Source organism: Acomys minous (genome assembly GCF_964271855.1).
Source record: "Acomys minous genome assembly, chromosome: 2".
Classification (NCBI taxonomy): Eukaryota; Metazoa; Chordata; class Mammalia; order Rodentia; family Muridae; genus Acomys; species Acomys minous.
Genome location: NC_140484.1, coordinates 133,024,589 through 133,051,602, shown reverse-complemented (window position 1 = coordinate 133,051,602; position 27,014 = coordinate 133,024,589). Strand labels below are relative to the sequence as shown.

Genomic DNA, 27,014 nt, shown 5'->3' with positions numbered 1-27,014 from the left:
GCAGTAGGATCACAAGCTGTCCTGGACTGCCAGAGCTGACCTTGAATATGCTCTGGCAACTTAACTCAAAAGTAAAAAAAGAGGGCTGGGTACATAGCTCAGTGGTAGAGTACTTGCCTGCCTTGCTTGATAGCCAAGGCTCAATCTCTGCACCACAAACAAGAGTACCATCAAGAAAAGCAAAAAGACAAGTTACAGGATGAAAGAACTTTTTTTTTCCATTTTCCTTTTTCCCCAGGGGCACCCAAAGGGGAGGCTCCCACCCCACCCACAACCACAGCCTCCTGAGTGGCCCTGGAAGGGGGGAAAGGGGGAGAATCTGAGAGAGCTGAAGGAGGGAGGGAGGCAGGCAGGGAGGGAGGGAGGGAGGGACCTCTCTCCCCCAGGCATTTTCAAAGTATATACTAGCTTTTTTCTTTGAAATAGGATGGCACTTACCCCAAATGAGGAACTCACTACAAACCGAACTGAAGTTGGTAAGTCACTGAGTTTATTGGTGTGCCTTACAGTAGTACAGCTGAGAGGATATCAGCAGCAGCAGGGAGGGTCAGAGACAGCCCTATCACTAAAAGCCTGCACACCAGGGACAGCACAGGAAGGCTGTGTGTCCTAGGCTGGCTGGCCTCAAAAAGCCTGTGTAGTATGACATGATCTTCTGATCCTCCTTCCTCTATAGCCCAACTGCTAGAATAACAGGTGTGCACTACCACATCTGGTTTTCAAATCACAAGTCTAAAACAGGATTAGCATTTAGAATGTGTGAAATTTTTATACAGCTCAAAAGTACAAAAACAACCTTGTTTTTAAATGTATTTATTTTATGTGTGTGAATATTTTGGTGGCATGTGAGTATGTGCACCACCTGCATGCCTGGTACTGGCAGAGTCAGATACCCACGGGATCTCCTGGGACTGGAGTTAAGGGTGTTGTAAGCCACCATGGGAGTGCTGGCTATAAGTGTTATAGAGAAACAAAATATCTCTCAAGCCCAAGTGTTTGAGTTTTAGGGAGTAGGTAGAGAAGATCAGCTTATGTGGGAAGGCATTATCCAGCTGGCTGGCCAGGAAAGAACAAACATAAAACTGGAGCAGACTTCTTTTCCTGCTGCTTTGGACATCACAACTCCAGGCTGTCTGGCCTTTGTATACCAAAATTCAAACCATCACCTTCCTCAAACACTCAGGATATGCAAATTGAATCCCTCCTCATTTTTTAATACTGAGCTCTCTGCTCCAATATTACCTTATCAGGACTGCCATCTTCAACATTTAAAATAGCTTTTCCATAGGTGGTAATTCTTGGTCTTCTCGCCCTGTATTACTTTTCCTATTGACACTTACCTCTGTTGAAAGCTTCCTACTGTAACAGAATACTGGAGACTGAGTCATTTATAACAAACAGAAATTTCTCTGTTCTTGAGACTGTAAGGTGCAAGACTGTACTGGGAGTTCATCTTGGGCTGAGTAAGAGATAACACACTTTCTCTCCTGACAAAGTTGGGTTTAATTCCTAGACTTCCACAACAAAGATGCTGGATATAATAAAAGGAGGTAAAACTTTTGGAATAGCCACAGTTTCTCCATGAAAAATTATTTTAAAAGGTGCTGGCAAGATTGCTCAGTGGGTAAGGTCACCTGCCGCCAGCCTGATAACCTGAGATCAATCCCTGGAACTCACACAGTGGAAGGAGAGAACCAACTTCCACCATAGCACGTTCCCTCCTAAAATAAATTAAATGTAATTTAAAAAATTAAAATATCTGGGTGGTGATGTCGCATGCCTTTATCTCACTCAGGAGACATAGGCAGGAGTTTGAGGCCAGCCTGTTCTAGACAGTGAGTTCCAGAACAGCCTGGGCAACACAGAGAATCCTGTTTTGGGAGAAAAAAAATTCATCAAAAGGGATAAATAAGTAACTCACTGACAAGTATTTGCCTAACACATGCAAAGCCCTGAGTTTAATCCCATCCTAGGGGAAATACTGCAAGACAACCCAGTTAGGTGGGTCAAGCAGAACTCATCAGGCCCTGCTGATGAAACGCAAGTGCGATGCTCTGTGAACCTTCTGGGAGGGCTGCTAAATCGAGTGGCACTAGCTAAGACCGAGTCCTTCCTTTCTGCCTTCTTCTCCCTAGACTCTGTCCTGCTGCTCGAGTGCCGACATGATGACTGGAGTTTAGCAGCCTTCATTTCCTTGAGGTGACCTTGAAAATAAATGCCTCAAGCCAAAGATGGCAGAAGTAGCTTTGATTTCATGGAACAATCGTTTCAGCCCTGAGCCACATACTTCTGTACTTCTTACACGTGAAAAGAATAAAACCTTATACTTAAAATGTTCAAACTACATTTTATTTGTGGAGGGGAGAGGTACATGCAACAACATGAATGTGGAAGTCAGAGGAAAACTTACAAGAGTCAGTTCTTTCCTTGCACCATGTAGATCCTGAGCCATCTCACTGGCCCAAAATCCTGAACATTTTAAATTAATTTATTCCCTGTAGTTTTTATTTTACATTTATTTACTCTTCTTTCATTTATTTTGTGTGGGTGCACTATGTATGTGGAGGTCAGAGAACAACTTGTGGGAGTCTGGCTCTTTTTTCTTTCTTTCTTTCTTTTTTTTTTTAAACCGTGTGAGCTCTGAGGATTGAACTCAATGGCTTCAATTCCATTAAAAACAAACAAATAAACTGAACTGAAGAAAACTCAGTTCCAGTAGATTTTTCCTTAATATATCAGTATGATTTACAAAGCCCAGATTTTAGAATGGCTGTCTGTTCTATTGTTTTGTCAAATGTAATCAGACTACACATTTGATTTCTGCATTCAAAAATTCTGTACACAGTATTTCACTTCAATAAATTCTTTAATTTAAAGATGAAATGGAGAATTCTGATTTCTACAAATCTGCCAAAAACAATCTCAATGTGGGAATGGCTTTTACAGTTAACAGAAAGATCTTTTTATGTAAAAGCTCAACAACTGGCTTTTGTGCCTGCCTATAAAGGAGATGCTCATCTGCAAAATGTCAAATTCCAACTACCACGGTATTTAGCCCATTAAAGTAACTAAGAAAATGGCTTTTTAGCTAACAAAAAATACGACAAGGGGCTGGAAAGATGAAAAGATGCAAGCATGAGGACCTTTAAAAGTCTGACCCTAAAAAGCTGGGCATAGCCACACATGCATCTATAAACCAAATGCTACAATCATGGACAAGTGCAGAGACAATGGGACCCACCAGAGCTTGCTGGCCACTGGCCTGCTTCCAGGTTCATTGAGAAAGCCTGTCTCAGAGTAAAGGGGAGAGTGATAGATGGATATACCTGATATTCTCCTCTTGTCTCCACACTGCATGGGCATATATGTCTTCCTCTCTTCTCGCTTCACCCCCAACCCAGAGGTGTGGGGGAGACACAAGACAGGCAACTAACTGCTTACCAAATGCTTCTGCAAATAATACAGAAGTCTCCTCAAGGGTTATGGCTTCTTAAAAAGAAAGAACACATTTTATAGAGAGTCTCTCTAAATACAGACTTAATTATTCATTAAAACAAAGACACACTGGCAAGATGCCTCCGCAGGTAAAGGCTCTGCTGCAAACTTGACATGCTGAATTTGACCCCAGGAGCCCATATGGTGTAAGGAGAAAACCAATTCTTGAAAGTTGTCCTCTGATCTTCACACATGCATCATAGTGTGCACATTCACATATTAACTAAATAAATAAATACAAAAAAAAAAAAAAAGACTAAAAGGCACAGAAGCCCTGGGGATTTACTATGTGCTAGTTCTCTTGATTAAGAAAGTTCATCTTGCTGGGCAGTGGTGGTGCATGCTTTTAATCCCAGCACTCAGGAAGCAGAGGCAGGTGGATCTCTGTGAGTCTGAGGTCAGCCTGGTCTACAGAGCAAGTCCTAGGACAGCCAAGGCTACACAGATAAGTGTGTCTCAAACACCACTCCCCCCAAAAAGAGAGAGTTCATCTTTTATTAGGAAGACATGTATGTAAGTAAGATTTACTATAATTTTACTATTACAGTTTCTGTAGTGCTTGAAACTCAGAGATGTCATTTTCCTTGGTGGAAGATCAAGAAACACTTCCATGGTGGAGCATTTTGAGTTTGCAGGGCAGGTACAAGAGTTAACAGCAATCTTTTTGCAGAAGAAAAGAAAGAAAGAAACAAAGAGAGAAAGAAAGGAAGGAAGGAAAGAAAGAAAGAAAGAAAGAAAGAAAGTTCTTTTGCTTAAGGCCCCACACAGGAGAAAACTAGGTACACAAATACAAAACATTATGCTTTTTTGCAGCTCAGACAAAAAATGAATGATGGACACATCTGAATCTTGAACCAATTCTTGCTCTAGTCACTAGGAAACTCAGGTTTGAATCTGCTTCTAATCCTTAGTAATGAACAAGAACTGGTATTAAACTTACCCTGGCTTCATTTACTAGGCCATCTTTGTTTTCCCTTCACTGCTAATCCATTTATTTTAGAACCGTTTATGCATTTCTGTTGAGACAGGGTCTCTTTACATTGTCCAAAACAAAAACTCTTATAGGATATAATGTCTATGAGCCCAATACCTTCCCAACTCTTAAATACTGGGATTGTGGTCATATGCCCTATGCCCAGATCCTGGAATCAGAATTTTAAAAGGCAAACTCTTTCTAATAACACTGAACCTACTGGCTTTAAATAATAAAGTCCAAACTTTATTTTGGTACCCAGTACCATTATGGGGTCCTGTTTTATAGCAATTCCTCCCTATAATGAGAGACCAAGAGCCTCTTTCCATATAAGTTTCCCTTCCTAGCACTGAGATCTCTTAAGTTCAATAACTAAACAAGCTGGGTCAGTGGGTTAGCTGAAATGATTCAATGTACAGGTTATTAGCTTATCTGCCACTTTCATATATACTCACTAAGTAGCTCTACCCCAAGACCTCTCCAGGTTGAACACAGAACACAGGTATTAATCAAAGTTAACAAGCCTCAAACACTAGGAAGAATAAATAAATTATACATCATAAATGAAGGCCACTGCTTTCAACCAGGCCTTTAAGGTGAAAAGCTCTGCTAGAGGTGCACTGTGGGGCAACTAAGATCAAAAGTTAGCTTCAATCTACTGAACTTGTTGTGATTAACATTAGTAGACAAGACAAAGACAGTCAGGAACCTGGAGGCATAAGCCGATGTAGAGACCATGGAGGGGTGCTGCTTTCTGGCTTGCTTTGTAGTCAGAATTTTGGTTTCTTTAAAAACCTTTATTTTACGTGAATATGTTTTTGTTTTAATCCCAGGTGTGGGATATAGGACTGCTTCAGACTGTGCACAGCCTCGATGATTTATCTCGTGCTCTAGAAGGGGTGTGATTTTTGCCACCTGAGGATAGTCATTTGGAATTCTGGGGGCTCTGGAGAGGATATAAATGTGAGACAGCCCCCCCCCCAAGAGGACCTGTGGTAGCAGCTGCTCCCTCCGTTGCTCCTGGTTCCTGCTGCTGCTTTTGCTATGGCTAGATTGCTGGATGGCTTGCTTGCTGGACTGCTGGTTGGAGATGTCCTAAAGAAGATTAGATTTGCCCCAATCAGCAGGAAGTAGTCTAAAGAGCTCTTTTCCCTCTAACCTTCTTTCTCACCTACCTAGTATTGGGGGGGTTGGAAAAGATTGGGGTGGAGAAGAGTAGTAAATATAGGAACCCAAAGCCAAAAGGCCCAACTACATTGCTTAGCCTGCTTTCTCATAGAAGCCAGGACCACCTGCAATGGGCTGGGCCTTCCCACACCAAAAATTAATTAAGAAAATGCCCCATAAGCCTACCCTCAGGCCAATCTTTTTGTTTGTTTACATCTCAACAGCAGTTTCCCCTCCTCCTTCTCCTCTCAGTAAGGACTCAGGAGTCAGAGACAGGCAGACCTCTGTGAATTTGAGGCCAATCTGCTCTACTTAGCAAGTTCTGGGTTGGCCAGAGCTGTATAGTGAGGCCCCGACAGAAAAAAACTGAAGAACCAAACAACAAAATTCTGTATCTGTTTTGCTGGTGGTAACAAACACAAGGACTCTACTACAACTTCTTAGTGCTGCCTTGCTGAAGGTCATCACCATCTTCCAAGCCCGAGCTTCCTAAATTAGAAGCAGCTAGACTAGCTATTCTTTAAAGGTCCCCTTCCTTAGCACACTGTTATAATGACACTGTATCCCTGCACGTTCTCACTCAGGTGCCACCTCACTCGCTCAGTAGAGACTAAACAAGGGCTAATAGTAAACTAGACACTGGAGAAACAAATACTCCAAGTGACAGACTCATGAACACCTTCATATAGATCAAGTTCTCTCACCACATATACAAACATTTCAGAACTTTGTTCCAACTAACAACAAAACTTGATTCCAAGATTCTTTGGTTGCTTTTTTTTACTTTTTCCAAATCACACTGAAATCCCTGTGCCGTGGTACATGTCTGTAACATAGCACTTAGAGGCTGGGGCAGGACTACAGTAATTTTAAGGATAACTTTGGTTACATAGAAAGTTCCATGTCACCCTAAGAACCCATGTTTTAAAAGATTTATTTATTTATTTATAAGTGCTCTGTCTTCATGCACATCAGAAGAGGAAATCAGATCCCATTACAGATGGCTGTAAGCCACCATGTGGTTGCTGAGAATTGAATTCAGAACCTCTGGAGGAGCAGCCACTGCTTTTAGTCGCTGAATCATCTCTTCAGCTCCCATCCTGTGTTTGTTTTTGTTTTTGTTTTGAGACAGAGCTTCACTGTGTAGCCCTGACTGCCCTCACTTTGTAGACCATGCTGGCCTGGAACTCACAGAGATCTGCCTGCCTCTGCCTCCTGAGTGCTGGGATTAAAGATGTGCACCACCACACCTGGCTTTTTTTTTAATTGGCCAGCAGGTGCATTGGCTGGGAAGTATACACTTTTAATCCCACCAGCATTTGGAAGGCAAAGGCAGGCAGATTTCTGGGAGTTCAAGGCAGACCTAAGCTACAAAGCAGAACAGCCAGGGATACATAGAGAAACTCTGTCTCAAAATAAAAACAAAATATGAACTCTAGAAACATAAAATGGAAAAAAAGGAAAATATTCAAGAAGTCTTTTTATTAATAGGAACTCCTTCATATGCAGATAAGCTTATGTGCAGCCTCTGATATAACTATCTTAGTGCATCATAATCAGTGTGTATACAAGTGTCATAAAAAGGCTTACCTATGCCCCATATACAGAAATAGAAGAACACTGAATAATCCGGTCCAACATTATTCTTACTGTAGCTATAGGAATGAAGGACTTGAATAGGAAAGAAGCTGATCCATAATCACAGTCAAACCGAAGAGCAGAGCTGAAATCAGACTCAGGAGCAGGCTGATGCTTGAGTATTAAGTGTGTAGGAAGGAAATCTGTGAAAAACCTTATCATTTGTGAACAAATACCTGGAAACAGCTAAGAACACCCACATTTCTGCTACTGTCCTCGCAGACGTATGTTCTGAACACTCAGTCCCAGCTTGTGATGTTATTTTGAAGCCTCTGGTGCTTCCTGAAGGAGGAAGGGCCTGCCTAGAGGAAGAATGCCGCAAGGAACAGATATTTGATAGTGGTCTCCACCTCCAGTTCCAGGCTGCATACTCTGCTTCCTGTTGGTGCCATGTGAACCGCACTGCCTCACAGTCCTGTTGCCATGAGCACCAGGGCTACTACAGCCACCATGGCTCAATGGGTAAGACACTTGCTGTACAAGTGTGAGGACCAAAGAGTCCAAATCCCTAGCATCCATGCAAATGTCAAGACAGTGGCAAGCCACCTGTAAGTCCAGAGCTAAGGGGATAGAGATAGAGGGTTCCCTGGAGCAAGCTAGGTAGATCAGCCAAATTGGCAAGCTCTGGGCTCAAGGGAGGGACTCTGTCTTAACATATATGGTGAAGACACCAACAATCTCCGGCCTTTACAGCACACGACAAACCTTCACATGAAACTATTTGTGCCCACCACATGTGAACACTTATATATACATGCATGAACAAAGGACACATATTATTTATACTTGTTATGCACAACTCTAAGTATTCCTTTGTTTAATTGTAGAGCTTAATCTTTAACCTAGGCTGGTTTTGATTTTACTCAGTCCTCCTGCCTCAGCCTCCAGAGTGCTGCAATTACAGACATGTGCCACCACATCCTACTTTAGATGCCTTAACAATTTTTCCTCCCACATTACACATTCAACAATCTGATAAGCATTATCACCTTTCCTTTTTTGATGAGAAAACTGAAGCACAAGAAGGTTCAGTAACTTTCCCAAGTCTAGATTGGCAACTTCATTTAAATATACATATAAGGAGGGGGCCAAAGTAAGGAGTAAGTGCTAACAGTACAAGGTTTTTCTTGGAGGTGGCTAAACTGTTCTAATGTGCAAGCAAAGGGACCTGAGTTCTAATCTTTAGCACCCACATGGAAAGCTAAGTGAGGTGGTATATGACTGTAACCCCAGAACTAGAGCAGCAGAGACAGGAGGATCCCTGAAACACCGCCAGCACAGCCAGGGCACCACACACAGTGAGCTTGGCCCTCCCACATCAAACATCAATAGAGAAAACAAACCAGCAAAGCCAGCCAGCACAGACACTGAGAATGACACTATGTGATACTCAACCTTAACCCTGTCCTCACAATCTACAAGTGTGGGTGAGACATACTTACGTATCCTGCCATTGCAGTTTATACCAAATGCTCATATGGAAGAGGGTTATTCAAGAACAGTTATGTCAAAAAAGGCCAGTTCAAAGCAGCAGCATTTAAGCAGCCATAACCAAGGAACAGTTACAGTAGTGAGAGGAGGAAAGAAAAGCAACCAAACATTTTAGGGGGAAAACAATAAAGAAGAAGGTACTAAAGCGGAAAGAAGCTTGACAGAACTCAGAAACCGAGAGGCAGTAAGTGTGGCTGGAACATGATGGACAGAGGAAAGTGGCACAGGGTCCAGGCACAGATTTTTAGAAGTAATACTATTAGTGTCAATCACAGCTTAGTAAGAGGAGCATATCAGCATATTTGCTTCTTAAAGTTAAAATGTAAATACCACTTAAACCTAGTTATCTATAACTTTGAATATAACACAAAGGGTTCAATAATAAATGTAAATATTGACTATTGTGTATCTAGACATCATTGCATAGAAAGCATATTACACTAAAACTGGGCTGTTTCCAAGACAAGAGAACATATGGCTCCAGGGCCTTACTGTAATTAACCTCTTTAGAATTTTAGGACACAAAAAGGCAAAATTGACTTTCTCAGTGACTCATTAATAGTTAATTTCACACACAAAAAAATACCTGCTTTAACCTAGTTTCATCAGCAGTCATCTCAAAATGCTTCACTGAAATCATAATCCTTAAATGCAAAGAATAATCAAGCCCATCACCAAAAGACGCCCTGTCTAAAATGAAACAGTCCCTTTATGTAATTCAGATGTCCTGTCCAATGACTTCATCCTCTAATATCAGGTACCAAGCCCATGAAAAAGAAGAGATAGAGGTATACATTATTCCACATTATCATCATATATCTGTTTTAGAACTCAAGCATATATAATCAGCTGGAAAAAACTACTACTGGTCCAGCATAATGTAAGCATATAATACCAGCACTTGGGAGACAGAAAGATCAGAAGGACCCAAGTTCAGTACCCAGCACCAACGCGAGGCAGCGCATAACCACTTGTAACTGCAGTTCTAGGGGATTCAATGCCCTCTTCTGGTCTTCCTGGACAGACAGACAGACAGACAGACAGACAGACAGACAGACAGACAGACACACACACACACACACACACACACACACACACACACACACGTCTTTTTTAAAAAGAAAGAAAGAAACTTCAGAGAGCTTGTAGCTACTTACCTATGGAAAAAAACATTTTAGTAGTAGTAACAATGGAAAAGGAGACCACCTAGTATTTAAAGTGCACCCCAAAGCTGGGGATGTAGCTCTGTTAGTAGAGTGCTTGCCTAACATGCACACACCCTTGGTTCAGTCTCCAGTACCTCATAAACTGGGGATGGTGCTACACACCTGTAATTACAGCTCTCTGAAGGTAAAGGCAGGAGGATCAGAAGTTCAAAGTCATCTTTACCTATACAGTGAATCCTGGGTCAGCCTGGAATAATATGACACTCTGTCTCAAAAAAGAAAGGCGGGGGTGGGGGAGGAGAGTCTATTAGCCTGAGGCATTCACTGTCATCTTGAAACTTGTTGGCCTATGAGGGCAAAGAATGATTCTCCCAACAACAGACAGTAAGATTCTTCACCAAGAGTAAAATGTCCATGTATGATAGGTGACTAACAAATCATTTTCAGAAGTGACTTAAACAAACATATAGAGCAGAGGAAAGTTGGAGGTGCTAGAATTCAACTAAGAGGTCAAGGACATGATTCTCAGGGAAACTGCAACTTAAAAACCACTCAAGGAAAAAACAAAAAAAGCAAAAACCAACTAGCAAACAAGATAAATAAAACAAAGGTGGTATTGGATTTATAGTTTGTATTAAATTCTCTGCTTTCAATCTCAGGCTGTGACTTCCTTCTCTAATGAGAGGGGTATAATTTGTTGGAGGCTGTGGTAGTTTGACTAATAATAGCCCACAAAGGTTCATATATTTGAATGCTTTAGTGACCAGGAAGTGGTATTATTTGAAAGAATTCAAAGGTTTAGGAGGTGCTGGCACTGTTGTAAGAAGTATGCCACTAGGGCTGGAGAGCTGGCTCAGAGGTCCCAAGTTCAATTCCCAGCAACCACATGGTGGCTCACAACCACCTGTAATGAGATCTGGTGCCTTCTTTGGTAGGAAGGCACACATGTGGGTAGAATACTGTATAAATAATAAATAAATCTTAAAAAAAAAAAAAGTGTGCCACTAAAGGTGGGCTCTGAGGTTTTAAAAGCCCACACCAGGCCCAGTCTCTCTGACTGTCCCTCTCTGTTCCTCTCTCTGTCTACAGATCAGGATGTAGTTCTCAACTCCTTCTCCAGCACCATGCCTGACATACCTGCCACCATGTACCCCACACGATGATAATGAACTAACCTCTGAAACTGTAAGCAAGGCCCCAGTTAAATGCTTTCTCTTTTGTGAGTTGCCATCGTTGTGTTGTCTCTTCCCAGCGATAGAACAGTGACTAAGACAGGAGATGGTATCAGGGACTAGGGTGTTGCTGTGACAGGCTTGACCATGCAGTTGGGGACAGGATATGGAAGACTTTAGCTTTCGACTAGAAAAGTGGTTGGATGTTTTAAGTGGGACTTACAGGGCCATCCTAGTAAGACATGGAAGACATTGTTGAGGACAATTTGAACTGTGGGAGATCTGCTTAACAAGTTTCAGAGGAAGAAAATATTAGTAGTAAGTGACCTAGATAGCATTCTTGTGATATTTTAGCAAAAAAAAAAAAAAAAAAAAAAATAATAATAATAATAATAATAATAATAATAATAATAATAATAATAACGTGGCTGTTTTTTCCCTTGTCCTAAAAATCTGTGAGGCTAACTTGAAGAGTTTTGAACTAACGGCATTGCCTGAGGAGATTTGAAGACATCCTAGTATATTGGCTGTGTCCTGTGGTTATTAGTAGCCACTTTTATGCAGATCTATAATGAAAAGTAATAAACTGGATAAAAATAAATATAAACTGTACAGTTTGAGGAGAAAAGGAGCACCAGGAAATGTTTTGTTAGAGCCAAGTTCAGTGCTCAAGGAGATAAAAAGTTTAAAGAAAAGCCTGATGTAAAACCTGATAAAGGGAGCAGTGAGGGACCTCAGGACAAAAACCCTTGGAAGTCAAGCTTACAACTTGTGAGAAGGAATTAAAGAAAAGCTTAAGCAATAAAGAAAACCAACAACAGAAAGCTGATACAAATGTAATTGAAGGAGGGAGCCATATTCCAGCCCCACCAAGCAGCAAAACTTGGCAGCTTCAGCCACCTGGTTCTGACTTTAGAGTCAAGACTACAAGAAAGAAGTTGTGAAATCTCCTTCCTCAGCTTAGGAAAGCTAGCTCTGTGTCAGGGGCATCCCTGTATGGAAGCCCAGAGAGGCCATTATATGTTAGAGATCCCATGGTGTTGGAGATGACAGGGTGTGAAACCAGCCCAAGAAGTGTGTTGCAGTCAACAAAGCTGAAAGGAGTTGGAGATCTAAAATGCCCTTTGACATCAGACATGGAAATGGAGAATCTGGAGTTTACCTTGATGGTTTTAGGTCTTACTTTGGCCTAGTATTTCCTCACTATGCTCTTTTTCCTCCCTATAAAAATGGTAATATACAGCTGTGCCATTGTATGTTGAAAGTATGTGATCAGCTTTTTCATTTTGATTTTACAGGAGTGATGGTTAAGAGATTGCCATGAGTTTCAGAAAAGACTTTGGACTTTTAAACAGTGTTAAGACTGTGGAAGGTTATGGAGACTTTTGAAGTGGGACTGAACGCATTTTTCCATTATGATATAGCTATATAAGTATATGGGGGCCAGAAAGTGCAATGTGGTAGTTTGAATAAGAAGGTTTCATATATTTGAATGCCTAGTGACCAGGAAGTAGCAGTAGCTGAAATGATTAGATCTCCCTACCTACCTATGGATCAGAATGGATCACTATGCCTGCTATGCTTGCTACCATATTCCCCACCATGATAACATGATAATAATGGACTACGCCTCTGAAACTGTAAGCAAGACCCCAATTAAATGCTTTCTTTTATAAGAGTTGCCTTGGTCATGGTATCTACTCACAGCAACAGAACACAGACTTAAGACAGAGGTCAACAATACATTCTGGAAACAGGTGCTGGAGAATGAACACAAAACCTCACACTAAGCACATACTCTCTCACTGAGTTTTGCCCAATCCCTAAGATTACAAGAGCCTTAGATTTACAAGAGCATGAATTCATGGTCTACAAAAGAGTTAGCCCTAATGAATGAGAAGGGTGTATATGTGAAGGGAAGGGATAGGGACACATACTACCATGCTACTAAGCTGGCAATTCTGAAGGCAGCTTCATGGTGCTTTATTTATTCCTCCAGCCTCAGCTATTCAGGAATTGGGTCATTAGGACTCTTGTTTGCTGTGTCAGAGACTTTCCAGTATCCCAAATGCAAAGACTATAAAGGACTGTCTTGTTTGATTAAGGTTAATAGCTTCCAAATAAGGCTAACTGTGGTGACTTGTCTCTGTGATCTCAGCAGTTAGCAAGCTGAGTCAGGAAGATCAATCACTAAAGGCTAGCCTGGGCAATACAAAAGTACCAGACCAAGCTGGACACCAGTGTCTCCGAGGCTTACTGCCTCTGTCTGTTAACCTAGGCCTAGTCCTGGAAGCTTCTAGCTCCATAGAATCTAATCTAGTCCTAGAATGCTTTCAACCTCTGAGATCTACTGCTGAATGAGCTCACCCTTTCTACAACTCTTGCTGGCTGGTTCAACTCAACTGTTCTGGCTCAAACTCCTCTCCTAGCTGACTGATTCAATCTAACCTCTCTCTCAGCCTCTGACTGAATTGTTCTGTTTGGCCTCATATGAACTTTAACAGTCTGTTCTAATCTTCTGGCTCCCCACTTTCTAGATTATTCTGTCTTCTGTTGAGGTTGATCTGGAGCTACACTGTATTCAAGTGCTGGTTGCTTGGCCGTCAGATTCCTTGTCCTATGGGCAGATTCTCCTGTATTCAGGTTAATGGTTTGTGAACTTTGCCTCCCAAACTGTTCATGATTGAATAATAAAAGTTGCTGACAGCCTATAGTTGGGCAGAGAGAGAGAATAGGAAGGCAAGACTTCCTAGGAGAGAGAAAGGAACTCTGGGAAGAAGAGTGGAAGACTTTTTGCCAGGAGACACGAAAAGAGATAGACATACTACAGGCCTGGAAAACCATAGCTAGCCTCATGTCTGGATGGGGCCAGGTAGATGGGTTAATTTAGATGAGCTAATTAAGAGTCTGCCCAGCTAAGGCCTAAGCTTTAAAATATTAAAAGGTCTTGGCATCTTTATTTATATGGCCTAAGGGCTACCCTGGGTCTTAGGCCTTTTTACCAGGAGACATAAGCCACTGATCTTGTAAAACAGTCTTTACCTCTTTCTAGTTTGTTCTCTCTCAAACTCCTCTCCAAGCTGTTTGATTCAAACTGACTTCTCCTTCAATTTCTCTATTTGGTCTCAGCTAACTCTGGCAATTTGTTCTAACTGGCCCCTTCTAATTCTCTGGCTTCACCTGCCTCTGCTGAACTGCAATGAACTACACTCACAAACTTCATGAACTCACCAACCATCTCATGAACAAACTCAACCCCACCGCACTGCATGAACTCAACTGAGCCTCCCTACTTCTGTCTCTCTCTGTGCTGCCCATAAGCAGCCTCTCTTTCCTGTTGGGCATATCCTATCTCTGACTCATCATGTCAAATCTTTCTCTGATTCACCACTTTGTCTGCCCCTCAATTAGTCCCTTTCAAACATAGCTGCTTCCTTCTACAGACTAACCTTACCTCCACTGTTTGGTATTAAAGGTGTGCACTAAGGGTATGGCTGTATTCCAGTCAGATCCTCAAAATCCATGTAGAAATGCTGTGGCAATCGGCTTTGTAATCCCAGAAATGAGGAGTTGAGAATAAGAGAATGTCTGAGGCTCACTGGCCAGACAGTATAGCAGATTATCAGTGTTCTCCCAAGCCAGTGAGAATTTTGTTTCAAAGAAGAGGCTCCAATACTGGAGGCTGTCCTCTGGCTTCTACATCAACAGGAATGTGTGTGCGCGCGCACAGACACACACACACACACACAAAATTAACCTCTTTAAACTATTGGTGTGATTGCTAATTCCTCAACTAGGCCATGACTGAAAGTAGAATAAATGCTATGGAGTTCAGCTTCCTATTTTATATATCAACCAGACCTATGAAAAGACTAGTACTCCTGTTTCCAGCTCCAGGGAAACACACAGGTAACTTAAGCTCTTCCTATCCAGACTGAGAGTCCTCTACAGGCTCCTCCCTCCCCAGTGCCTATCACCATGCCTAGGATACGTCGCGAGCTTACTAGATGTATACCAATGTTCTTCAAACTAACTAAATACATCCAGCCGTGTAGCCTGAGAGCGACTGTCTCAGCATTTTCCCTGATTCACAAGGAAATTCTGGAACTTTTCTAGAAACTTACTTAAGCTATACTAGAAACCCAGAAAACATTTCCATTTGACAATTTAAGCATTTTTTGCCAAACTAGCAATGCAAATACATATCTATAGTATCCATTACAGAAATTGGCTAGTTGCAAGTCCAAACATAAGAGTTATCTGCTTCTTTACTTAAACTGGAAAAACAGACTGAGCTCTCCAGTCTAATGAAACTTTCCAGGGAAGACTGTCTACTAACACTTCATAGCATTGTTGTCTACTGTGCCTATTATTGACTTTGACTTCTTTCCCTTTAAAAGATCATTGTTATTTAAGAAGCACTATAACCAAAGAATAGTAATTGTGTCTAAGGAGAGAATGAGTCGCCAGGCTCTGACAATCTTACTTTTCCATACAAATATGGACAACTCGTTTACTTTCTCAAGCCCTCAAATTCCTCAGATCAGAAATGGAAAAAAGGCTACTGGTCTATTGGGCAACAGGATTAAATAAGGTTCATTCCTCGCTGTGTTGCTCTCTGATCTTAAGAATTTTGACCTCAGACTAGGTGGTGGCACACCCCTTTAATCCCAGCAGAGAAAGGTGGATCTCTGAGTTTGAGGTCAGTCTGGCCTACAGATTGAGTTCCAAGACAGTCAGGGGTACATTCAAACTCTCTCAGGAAGGAAGGAGGGGGGAAGTAAAAAAAAGAAAAAAAGAATTTGACCTCAAGAGGATAAAGAAATGGCTTTGTGCCTAAGAGCCCATGCTGCTCTTCCAGAAATCCCAAGTTCAGCTCTCAGCACCTACATACATAGCAAATAATTGCTTGTAACTACAGCTACAGGGGTCCCAACACCCTCTTAGGTCTTCCATAGGCACCTGCACACCTATGTCATACACTCACACAGAAACAGATACATAATTTTTTAAAAAAATATTTGACCTCAGCTGGGTGTGGTGGTACACACTTGTAATTGAAGCTACTTAGGAAAACAATGTAGGAGAATTAAACGCATGTGTTCAAGGCCAGCTTATGCAACTAAGAAACTGTCTTCAAAAAAAAAAAATAATAGAGCTGAGGAGATTGTTCAATGGACAGCACACTTGCACAAAAGTGATAGATTGGCTGGTAAAGGCACTCGTTGCCAAACCTGATGTCTGAGTTAGCTCCACGGAACCCACACGGTGAAAGTGTCTCTGACCTCTGTATGCAATCATACACATTACACACACACACACACACACACACACACACACACACACACACACGGACACATCTCACAAAATGTAAAAACAAAAATATATTTTTTTAAGTAGTTAAAGGCTGAAAAGACGGTTCAATGATTAAGAGCACTTGCTGTTCCTTCGAAGAACCAGGTTTGATTCCTAGCACCTGCAAGTTGGCTCATAACCAACTGTAACTCACGTTCCAGAGAATCTGGTGCCCTCTTCTGGCCTTCACACCAAGCAAACATATGGTACACAGACATATGTACAAACAAAGCACTCATAAAATAAATTTAAAAATAAATAAAGCAGTGAAAAACTTAGATTCCTGTCCAAATCCAGAAGACTCAAGATTTTCCTTTCTCAGGAAAGAGTAAAACGGAGGGTCTCTGAACAAAGGAGTAACAGACACAATTGAGGGTGAGGTTACTATACTGAAAACGAGACAGCAAACACACTGGCCAGGTGTGGTGGCTGAGGCCTCTACTTCCAGCTTTCCAGCTGCCTTGAACTAACCTAGGGATGACCTTGAAGTTTCCACTCCTCCTGCTGCCGCTTCTGGAGTGCTTCGGTTACTCAGGGTAGGAGGTGCTGGGTATCGTGTAAGCACTTACCAACTGAACTCAATCTGAGTTTGTGCTAGGCTACCCTCTACCAAGCCACATCTCCAGCCTCCCACCCAAGTGGCATATTTTACTGATTGCTATTTGCTTCATCAAGAATGATCATATGAGTTTTGAGCCCAGCAAGATGAGGTACTGTTTCTGTGTATACTTACTTCTCTGATTCATGGCTCTACAATGAAAGCACTAACGTGAAGAAACCAAGGAGTTATAAACAAAAGCATTAGGAGATACAACACCAATGCTACAACACAGATTTTTTTTCAAAGTTCAAAGTTCTAGAAGAACCTAAAGAGAGAGGGCTCTCATCCTTGTTAGAATTCAGAGAAAATAGTGTCTGAGAGATCTTTTTTAAAAGCAGAAGTTTGTCAGGCAAGGACATTCAGCATAAAGGAAAGCTTAGATAGGCCAGAACAAAAATGAGCATGAAAGGATTGAGAAACTGGAAAAAAACAAAAACCAAAAACCAAAAGAACTGGAGTACAAACAAGGGCAGGGGGAAATGGGGCTGAAAGGGCAGGAGGAGACCAAATCGAGGAACACCTTATATGGAAGGAACGTGAGCACTAACCTGAAGGCAACAGGAAGCCACAGAGGACTTGCAGCAGCAAACTGAGATGAGCAGGTTCTATCTTGGGAAAGATCGCCCTGGCAAGGAGATAACCAGCTTGGGAAATGAAAAGGGGAAGGCTGATGGCCACAATCTTTCATAATATATACTATTCTCATGTCATTTCTCCTGCTTACAAACCCCAGGTTCTACTCTTAGCTTACTGTAAAGCAGAGTGCTCTATCTCTATGAAACCTGTAGCTATCAGGGACATTGTAATGAGTCCCCTGAGGAAACTAACGTCTTAGAGCCTCTATTTTCCTGTTTCTTCTTTTCCTCCTCTTTGGCCTCCTTTAAGACACAAAGATTGTGCTCTGTTGCCATATCAGAGTCTCAGTCTTGATTCAAAGAAGACACGGATCTGCTCAAGTCCTTATCCTCCCAATTCCCAGTGGGTGTGGTAAATTCCAGCTACTTTTCAGAAGTAAATGAAACCAGCACATTGATTTGTATAAATGTCTGATTTCTGCTCATATGCTTCTCAAGGAGATGGAAAGTAAACTAGAAAAGACTATTTAATGGGAACTGACTTACTCTGAGCTTGGTTTCCTAGTATTTACTCTCATCTGATCTCACTACAACTTTAGGCAAGGTAATATTTACTGCCTCATTTTCAGAGATGAAACTATGTCTCAACCCAGGTATGGTGGCATACACCTATGATATCAAAACTTGGAAGACTAAAGCAGGAAGAGTGCAAGCTCAAGGCCAGTCTGGGCTACAAAACAAAATCCTGTCTCCAAATTTCCCCATACAAAAGTATATATATATATATATATATATATATATATATATATATATATATATATGAAAATAAACAAAGGCTCAAAAACACAGAGCTAGTATAAGGCTATGCTGAGATTTGAAGCCACATATCTGGAGGTTCAACACTATTCCACAACCTCAACCAAGTTCCCACAACAGCGCCTATCTTACTTTATCCACTACTGAACTTGCCACAACTGGCTGACTGTATTACATAATAAGCCACTTACAGATCAGATCAGGAACCAGGAAAAAGAACCAAACAAGAAAATGAAGAACAGGATGGATGTAGTAGCTCACACCACTATATGATTCCCAACACTACAGAGACTGACACAGGAAGATTACTACAGTTCAGGACCAGCATGAGCAACACAGTAAGTTCCATGTCACCCTGGTGACCAGTGTGAAACCCTTCCTCAGAAAGCAGGGGAAGAGGAAAAGAAAAAACACTTGGATGATAGATCGATAGCTGCAGGCACCAAAAACAAAACAAAGCAACAAAAACCAATTAGAGCAGAAACGTCAATTCTTATAAACTCTTCAAAGCTACGTCAATTCTAGCAAGAATTAAAATAGTCAAAATGCATGTTGATAGACTTCCATTCCAAAATTGAATATCTTGATTCAGCTCAGCAAAGGACCCAGTAAAATACTGCCTTCTAAGGGCACAAATCACAAATAAATTTCAACAGGCAGGTGCAGTATCTCCCTGCAGCCTTTCCATTATTATAAAACCACCAGGAACTACAGAAAATTTTTTGTTTTCCTCTGAACTGGCTGCCTGTCCTTGCTGATAAAAAAGAAAGTGGTTCAGAAAAGCAAACGGCTTGTTAAAGAGCCTAAACCCTAAGGTGAATGGGAAGCAATTCATTAAGAACAAACACTCAGCCGGGCTGTGGTGGCGCACACCTTTAATCCCAGCACCCAGGAGAGAGAGGCAGGTGAATTGCTGTGTGTTCGAGGCCGGCCTGATCTACAAAGCAAGTCTAGGACAGCCAAGGCTACACAGAAAAACCCTAACTCAATTAGAGAGAGAAAAAACAAACAAAAACTCAAAAGAAAACCAAGTCAAGCCTCTCTGAGGTGAAAAGATTACAGTCATAGATTCGCCCACTAAACAGAAACTCCCAAAGTACCGATTAGGAGGGGCGCAAAGGATCAGACTAGCCAGCTCTCCTGTGCTCATACTCTTGACACTGGCTCACCACCCCCAGTACCCCACCCCACCACGACCAGGGCAAACTCTGCTGTTACTGCCCAGGCATGGTGCCAGCCCTGTTCCCTGAGTGCAGTAACTGCTGAGGCACAACCCTCAAAGGTCAGGAGAGCTGGCCCTTGCCTGGGCAAAGTGGGAGAGCTGGCCGTGGTGGTGAGGATGCAGGAGAGATGGTAGGCTGACCAACTGAGCTCCCACCCAGGCCCATATTCAGGGTCTTGAGTTGGCTCACTCCAATATCCACTCTATGAACTGCTGGAGCGAGCGAAAGGTCCAGCCAGTCTTGCAGAACCAAAGCTGCAAGATCCCCATGACACAGGGCAACAACAAGGCATCCAAGAAGAGTCACTGAGAAGACCCAGTACTGATAGTGTAGCAGCAGCCAGAGGCCTCAATCCAGACCAATGACTCATTGCACTGAGCACTTGTAAGTAACGCTGTTTGGGCAAAGGGTTATATTTGTGACACACATCAGCTTCTAATGCAAGATGTTTTGTTTTGTTGTTTTCTTTTGGGGTAGAGGTTTCAAGGGCAGGCAGATATGAAGAGACAGAGAGATAAGAGGGATTGAGGTGCATGACATGAAATTCACAAAGAATAGGAAAAAAAAATCAGACTGGCCCCAAATTGCATTCCCTCTTATATATTACAAGTTCATACTAATATTCTAGATTTTTCTGGAAGGACTGATTTGGGGGGGGGGTCTTGGGTGGGATTTTTTGATTGTTTCTTTTTGTAACAACTACTCCTGGTTAGAGATCTGATTATAAAACGATTTTTGTCATGGAGAAAAATACTACCACTCTAGTATAAGAAGATACAACAAGAAAGTAACATGGTAAAAAGACAGTGTAAAAGAGCCTAGAAACTGAACTGGTACAAAATAGGTGTTTAATCACTATTTGCTGAACTGAACTGAGTCAGCATTTGGCTAGTGCCTTCTGATTATTAAAAATTACCTAAGTGACTTCCATGCATTTCATTTACTACTCAAAACCATTTATAATGAGTATTACATATTCTCACATTACAGGTAAGAAAGGTTTGAGGCTGAAGAGATGGCTCAGCAGTTAAGGATGCTTACCAGAGGACCTGAGCTCACAATCACCTGCCCCAAAGCACCCAATGTTCTCTGCTGGCCTCATGAGCACCAGGCATGCAAACACATATACACAGACAGACAGACAGACACAGACACACACACACACAGACACACACACACACACAATTTAAAAATAAGATTAAATCTTAAAACAATAAACAAGGTCGGGCGCACACTTTAATCCCAGCACTTGGGAAGCAGAGGCAGGAGGATCACTGTGAGTTCAAGGCCAGCCTGGTCTACAAAGCAAGTTCAGGACAGCTAAGATAACACAGAGAAACTCTGTCTCAAAAAACAAAAAACAACAACAACAAAATCAACAACAACAACAATAAACAACTTTGTCATTTGGTTAAAAGGCAAAAGATTTGTTTGTGGTATCTGAGCTCAGAGCAAGTTATCAGCTAAGCAAAAAAGAATGATAAAATGCTACTTCAAATTTGGATAATGATTTAAAGTTTTACATTATACAACAAAATATGGGAAGGTAAGTACAGGGCTTGTAATAGGAATACACAGATCTAGTTTTGGCTGTACATTTCAAATTGCTATATAAATTCAAACTAAATCCATGTCCTTCTCTGGGTCTTAATTTCCATTCCTAAAATGCACACACTGATATACTAAATTTAATCAATCTTTGGATCCAACCCCTACAGTGATACACACCTGTAATCCCAGTACTTGTTACGCTTAGGCAGATAGGTAACAATTTTGAGGTCAGCCTCAGCTACATAATGAGCTCCTGCTATTCAAAAAATAAATATAAGATTAAAAAGAGGGTCATTGCCTAGGCAAAGAATCACAGTGAGTTCAGGGTTAGTCTGGACTATGAAGCAAGGCTCTCTCTCAGGGGAGGTCGGGGGAAGGGGAAAAGAGACAGAAACATAGCTCCCCTGTTTTGTCAGTAACAGAACTTTCTATTACGTACAAGGGTCTACGTTTGATCTTTAGTACCAATTATAAAAAATCAGTTGTTTTAATGATCTTTTTATTTTGTTTTTTTTCAGACAGGATTTTTCTGTGTAGCCTAAACTGTCCTCGACTAGCTTTGTAGACCAGGTTGGCCTCGAATTCACAGTGATTCACCTGCCTCTGCCTCTGCCTCTCCCCAAGTGCGGGAATTATAGGTGTGCACCACTGCTCCCAGCTGTATTAATGATCTTAAGCACTCCAGAGTCAAGACCCTACTGAATATAAGTTCTTATTGTCAAGGTTCACTTGCTTTCTCTAGCTGTATCTCAGGACTAACAACTTATCGCTGCCTGTCCATCAGCCATTTCTAAGCCAGAAGCATCCTTTACAGCACAGCTTACCACCTGTGCCGGATGCTTCATTATGTATAAAGCTGATACCCCACTTTGCTAGAAGGCTGGTGCACAAATGTCACCTGGGGATGAATAAATCATTCCAGTTGTGTTGGGTTGCAATTGCTAAGGGCAGCATCTGCAGCTACGAAAGCAGATGGTCTTATAAGGATAGAGGACTTGGCTCCTAACTGATTTTCCTATGGCAAACAGCTTTAGGCCAGCAGGAAGTCTGGCTAGGAAGTATCTGGGTAGAGGTAATATGCAATGATTAGCAAAGATGGCAGAAATGCTCATTCAGTTCCTTTCCATAATAAATGAACACATCAGAAGCTGCAATGACCAAGATCCCAAGCTCTCATTTTTATACCTACTCATCAACTTCTAAATTGTTCTTTTTAGTTCACCACTTCTTTTCTTGATTACAATACCTTATAGGTACGCTAGTTCAGCCCCGGCACAAAACAAGGACATAGGGTTGTCTCATTAGGAGCTAGAGCAATGATGGTGGTTAAAAGATACCTACTGCTCTTGCAAAGGCCTCAAGTTCAGTTCCACTCACAACTACCTGAAATTCCATCTCCAGGGGGATCTGACATTCTGTCCTCCCAGAGCACTAGATTCTCATGCACAAACCCACACACAGAAATACACAGAGGTACATAATTAAAAGTAATAAAATATTTTTAATTTGCTGACTAAAAAAATTAAATTAAAAAATCATATTGCACACAACTGATGACAGTAGTCAATGTTGTGTAGACAATATTGTCAAAAATGATAAGACTGGCATAAATATGGGTTTAATTAATAAAGTTACAAACCAGACCTCATTGTGTTTTATACATTTCTCTTATTTTATTCTCAAAACAACTTTCATTTTATTGCCTTCATTTATAGATAAATTAAAGTTCAAAAAAGTAGGTAATCTGTCCAAACCACACATCAGATCAACTGACAGACGTCAGAACCAAAACCAGGAATGGTGGTGCACACCTTTAATCCCAGCACTTGGGAGGCAGAGACAGGCAGATCGCTGTGATTTTAAGCTAGTCTGATCTACATAATGAGTCCAGGACAGCCAAGGTTATACAGAGAAACCCTGTCTCAAAAAACCAAAAAAGAAAAAGGAGGAGGAGGAAGGGGGGAAGAAGAAGAAGAAGAAGAAGAAGAAGAAGAAGAAGAAGAAGAAGAAGAAGAAGAAGAAGAAGAAGAAGAAGAAGAAGAAGAAGAAGAAGAAGAAGAAAACAGAACCCAACCTCCTAAGATAAGATGAATCCAAAGCTACACATGTTTGTTTGTCTGCTTCCTGTCCTACCAATGGTCTTCTTGCTATTCCTTAAAACCTGGTTAGTTCCTAACTTGAAATCACTGTTCTTTGTATTTTCTCTGCTCTCAACTCTCTTCTACAGCATCTTTTAGGCTATTTCCCATCCCCTTTCCAGTGTTGAAAATCAACCAAGGCCCTCACACACTAAGGATGCAATCTATCACTGAGTCAGACCTCCAGTCCCTTTAATTGTTTTGGTTTGTTTGGGGATTTGTTATTTGTGGAAATTTTTGATTCTTGTTCCCCTACCATGACAGAGATAGAAGCCAGGGTCTTGCACATAGAAGTTTCCTGAACTACATCCCCAGCCTCCTCCTACCACATCTACACATGGCTTCCTACTTCAGGTCATTCAGATCTCTACCAGAACAATCCCTTCAGCGAAGCTGTTCTTGATCATCCTCACTAATCTCGTTTGTTCTATGATGTTATTAACACATCATTTAGTTTTATTTAGTTTGTTTACTGCCAGTCTCCTCACTAGAATGTGAGCTAGGACTTTGTCTTGGTCAACAGCTGTATATCTAGCACTTACAACCTGAATGACAGGTTCTCATCAAATATTCATTGGGTAAATGAGTGAATTCCATGTGCTCAGAATCACAGGACTCTAGAATATTAGTGAAATGATATAAGTGTTGCATATTAGAAAAAGCAAATTTTATAATCAGGCAGTCCTGCATTCAAATCTCCAAGTGATAATGATCAATGACTTTGGAAGTCTTGAAACTTCCTAAATCACCTCATCTGAAAAATGTACACAAGAGTATAAATGGCAGAGTGACGGGGCTGGAGAGAGAGCTCAATGGTTAAGAGTACATACTGTTCTTTCAGAGAGCCCAGGTTCCCATACAGTTCAAAGCACCCATATCATGCAGCTCACAAGCACCTGTAAGTCCAGTTCCAGGAGAGAGATCTGAAGCCTCTAGCCTCCACAGGCACAAGCACTAACATGTATGAGTATACACACATCACCAAAAATAAAATAAATCTTTTAAAAGACTATACGTGACATCAACTTGCTCTGGTTAGATCAGTGTGTAATTCTATGAAAGTACTTTGTGCAAACTATAAATGTCTGCTATAATGATGGGAAAAAATAACGACCAAATCAAACCCTTCACTTCAATACCTAAGGCCTAAGAAGGTGAGGTTTATTACCCAATTCCAATTACCCAGAATCAAACCATAATTAAACTCTAGGCCTTCAGGTAACCTACTAAAACCCCTGGTATTGTCCTCCAGCCTCTCCCTGCCCCTTCCTACCTCTCTTTCTCTCAACTTCTTCACCTCACTGCCCATTCTTTTTTATCTCAACTTTCAGTGTCAGTGTACTCAAGGCTAAATCATTGGGTCTGTTCCATCTACAAACATTTCCCAGGTGATCATATTCATAACTTTACCACTACTAATAACTACAATTTGATTGAATATATCCCAAAGGTCCATATGTTAAAGGCTTGGTCTCAAGCATGGCACAGCTGGAGAAGTGGTGGTGCTGTTAGGAGATGCCCCAAGTAACTCAAGGGTGTATCTCCAAAGAAGCTGAAGAGCCATGGTTGCATTTTCTATTTTCTCACTCTGTCTCCTGGTTCAATACATAAAAGCTTACTCTGCTACATGTGCTTCTCATATGGTGTCATCTATAGTTAGTACAAAGCCAGATTTTGGAACTGCTGGGTTTTGAACTGGAATTGTGAGGAACATAAACCAATAAGTATTTCTTCTTTGTAAGTTAACTGCTCCAGGTATTTACCACTGTAATATGAAGCCAGCTAAGACAACTTCAAGTCTGTATTTCCAGTCTTGTCTCTTCTAAATTTCAGACTTCTATTTCCAGCTGCTTACCTGACATCTTTTGGTCACCTAACAGCTATCTTAAAATGTAATACAGTATCATCACTTAGTAAGTACATATTCAAAACATGTGACATTATATGATTTCATAATTATGTAAACAGTATATTTACAGAAACTAAAATAACTACAATATCACTAGTCTAAGTAATCTTACAGGATGATCACTGCTGTGTATGGGATGGCAGCATCAAGTACAGTATGTTTAACAGCAAATGTCTAATTCCCTCCCTACAAACTTACTCCTTGCAGGATTTCCCATCTATATAAATGGCAACTCTGATTTCATAGTTGTTCTATCAGGACATTCTGTCAACTCTGCCTTCAAGATATACCCTGATTCTAATCCTTTCTCAACCACTTCCCAGTAATACACTCAGGCCTTTACTGTTGCTCTTTGGCTGTTAGTAAGAGCCTCCTCTCTCAACCTCCTAAACTTATCATCCACCCACCTACCCATTCACCCATCCATCTATCCATCCATCTCAGCCCTCTTTACAGAAAATAAATGACACCTTTAAATTCAATTCAGAGCATGCCATCCCATTCTTTCTAAAACTTTCCATTGCCTTCCACTCATACGTATCACAGCCATCATCCACAGCACCCTAACCCAACTCCCTTCCACTTAGCTCTTCTTACCCCTTACAATTCTTCTTGTTTACTGCATTTGCCATCTTTCTCCTTACTCTATACTGCAAGAAATATTAAATTTTAGCATGAACATGTTATTTAGAAACCATTCTGGGCTGGGCAGCGGTGACACACACCTTTAATCCAAGCACTCAGGAGGCAGAGGCAGGCAGATCCTTGTGAGCTTGAGGCCAGCCTGGTCTACAAAGTAAGTCCAGGACAGCCAAGGCTACACAGAGAAACCCTGTCTCGAAAAAAGAAAGAAACCATTCTGAAATGACCAAAGCATAAACTAAGAAAAATATGTGTAAAACCACATTCATAATCCCAGTACTCAGAAAACTGAGGCAAGAGAACTGCTTTGAATTTAAGTCCAAACTGGGCTACCAAATAGCTTAGCTACACTGCAAAACCCTGTTTCAAAACAAACAAAAAGTGGAAGTCTTAGAGCTCTACATATGAACAGCAGAGACATTCTTCCTTCTCGATAGACTAGGCACAATCTCACCTCCCAATTTCAGCATCTACAGTTCTTTACCCAAAGCATTCTTCCCTTAAACTGCTAGTACGACCTTATTTCATTAAGATCTCTATACAGGGGCTGGCGACATGCTTCAGTTGGTAGAGTGCTTGCTCAGCATACGTGAAGTCCTGGGTTCTAGCCTCAGCAGCACCCGTATTCCCAACATTTCAGGAGGCTGAGATAGGAGATTCAGAAATTCAAAGTCATCTTGGCTACATAGTAAGCTACTCAAGCAAATTTGCATTAGCAAAAATCTAAAGCCAGTGAAGGCCAGTTAACTGATGGCTTCCTCCCTTCCAATCATTCCCTTTCTCCACACATTGATTTTTTTCTTTCTACTCATTACAACTCAATTTACTTACTTTTTTCTTTTATCTTTATTTTATGTGGATGAATGTTTTGTCTACATGTATGTCTGTGCAGTGTATGTGTGCTTAGTGGCCAATAGGGGCACAAGAGAAGTTGGAAACCCTGGGACTGGAGTTAGTTAGAGATGATTGTTAGAAACCCTGTGGATTCTGGGAACTGAACTTAGGTCTTCTGGAAGAACAGCCATTATTCTTAACCCCTGAGGCACCTCTCCAGGCCCTACAACTCAATTTAAAACAAGTATTTCACTCTATCCACTGATGA

At 41.3% G+C, this 27,014-nt stretch overlaps 1 protein-coding gene across 4 annotated transcripts in view; it reads right to left on the bottom strand.

Annotated features, from left to right (window-relative positions):
* FAM168A (family with sequence similarity 168 member A) overlaps window positions 1–27,014 on the bottom strand; it is a 117,539-nt gene that overhangs the window by 53,557 nt on the left and 36,968 nt on the right. Inside the window, exon 1 of one of the 4 annotated variants that reach the window (XM_084772957.1) lies at window positions 17,607–17,724. The exons of the other annotated variants lie outside the window; for them this stretch is intronic. The gene's annotated coding sequence lies outside the window, so the exon portion shown is untranslated. Of the gene's footprint in view, window positions 1–17,606; window positions 17,725–27,014 lie in introns of those variants that run through there. 4 annotated transcript variants of the gene reach the window in all.